This window comes from Pundamilia nyererei, unplaced genomic scaffold, assembly GCF_000239375.1.
Source record: "Pundamilia nyererei isolate P.nyererei 1_Seehausen unplaced genomic scaffold, PunNye1.0 scaffold00083, whole genome shotgun sequence".
Lineage (NCBI taxonomy): Eukaryota > Metazoa > Chordata > Actinopteri > Cichliformes > Cichlidae > Pundamilia > Pundamilia nyererei.
In genome coordinates this window covers 1,584,452-1,586,691 of record NW_005187484.1, presented here as the reverse complement: position 1 = coordinate 1,586,691, position 2,240 = coordinate 1,584,452, and positions in this window count along the sequence as shown.

Here is a 2,240-nt window from a genome sequence, read left to right as displayed (position 1 = left end):
CACCACCACCACCACCACAAAGGTTATTGTCCAATATTGTCCACCACTCAGTAAAGACGATGGGGGGAGACGAGTTGACTCTGTAAATATTCAGCATCCATTCTCCTTTTTCAGGGTGTCGTGGGCCATAGCATCCTTTAGCCTGTGATCAGTCACTGAAGGCAGAGACTCAATTGTGAGCGAAGGTTCGCTTTCCTTCACTGTCTAGATGAAGAAAGGCGACGCCGTCATCACCTAAGTGACAATCGAAGTGGATATTCGGACTGGTGCATCAGATGAACTTATCAATATTTGACTTTGGAAAATATCATAAATTGCGGTTACAATTCACTGACTTTTTAGTGGCACTGATGCATTTCTCATTAATATTATTACATCCTTGAGTTTGGACCAAATCAAAGCGACAAATATGAGTGGTGGGCCTACATGGATGAATACGCCAGGTGGAGATGTACACTGTCTAAAGCCTGGACCGAAAGTCCTGAAATCTTCGTGTGACTCGCGCAAAACTAAAACTGAAAAGCCCTGCAGCACCTGATCATCCCTTTAACGTCTCAGTCCACTCACCTATGGGCTTTCCACTGAGCAATAGGGACTTCGACAGAGGGGGTCACTGTCATTCACCTTCATGTACGCAGGGAAGAGATACCCCACAGGCTTAGTAGGTTTCAATTAGCACTCGTCTTTAAAAAAAAAAAAAAAAAGTGGGGGGGTCGCTTCAAATGTTGTCCTTACTGTCAAAAACGCGCCAAGACAAAAGATAGAAGCTGGCTTTAAAATAAGCAGGACTAACGGGGGTCTTTCACCTGCTAATGAGGGTGTCATTATCTGCGGGCTGAAGCTTATTATCATCAGCCAATGAATCCTGCAGGTTTTCATAAGGCGGCTTCAAAGAGAGGAGAAAACTGTTTATTTTCCACCGAAAACGCGTAAAGAGTGATTTCATTTCTATGCTGTGGCAGAGCGTTATTTCAGCCATTAAAGCCAAATTAATCATGAGTAGTAAGGTCAGGGATTTTTCAGGTTGTAGGGAACAGTGTTACTATGCAAATGAATGTTTTACCCCATCTGAGTAGTACAATAAAGTGTAGAAGAAGCTGGGAGTTAAACTGCGTTGTGTTTTCGTTTCTTCTAAAGTTTGAACCATCACTCTTTTCGATGACGGATGTGACGATTTGGGATAGATCCCGTTGAAATTGGATATTATCGAATTTTTAAAAAAGCCACAGAGGGGCAAATGGAAAACAGAAAGTGAGGCATGATGCATACCTCGACCCTTTTCTTTTAAAGCGACATCGAATCTCCGTGTCCAATCCATTACCGGGGGATGAGATTCAAAGTCAGAAATCTTTCCCGATGAGAAATAAATTAGTTGCATCATGCGTGGACGGCATTCACAAACACGTATATTTGTCACATCAATCAGGACACTTTTCCATCAGTGTATTAGAGGAGCGGGCTAATTATTTGATTTGAGATAGGATTGAGTTTTTCAGGTGAAAGAAAGTTCAACTTCACAAAGCTCGGTGCTTTACACAAACCACACACAACTGTATGAAAGTTGTTCAAAATAAATGAAAACATGACAATACATTAACACACACCATAAATAGTAATAATTTATATTTGGCCTTGTTACATGTTGACTGTAGGGTCCTTTTATTTCTTCAAGTTTATTAGGCCGGCTATTTTTAGTAGGCTAAAGTTGTGGACCACTTTTTAAGTTAAACTGTGTAATTGTTTCTTTTGCGGATATATTTTTACCACTATAGCCTGTATATTTTAATGGCATATAAAGCAACATTTTCTCCGTTGTTGAGATATTGCCTAATAACTTTATAGACCACTCTTTTACTTCTTACACTAACATTTCTTACTTATGTTTCACTAAAGTTGCCTACCGTCTTTGATTCAGCTGACGTTTTGTTTTCGTTTTTCTGTTTACTGTAGTTTTATTTTTAAATTTTTTCGTCCATCTCTGTATCCATCACTTTTAAGAGCAACACACACACACACACAAGGAAGAGTATGATTATACAATAAGGCTTTATACAATAAAGCCTTGTTGTATAATTTGCTGCTTTTTTGTTATTTAAAAGTTGTTGCTTCAGTGCTTTATGGAACAATACCATTTACGATGTAGCTATGGTTTAATTGTTTAATTGTGTATCTGTATTTATCTTTGTATTTATCTGTATTTATCTTTACTTCTACTCGACTGCATGGGTTTTATATACATA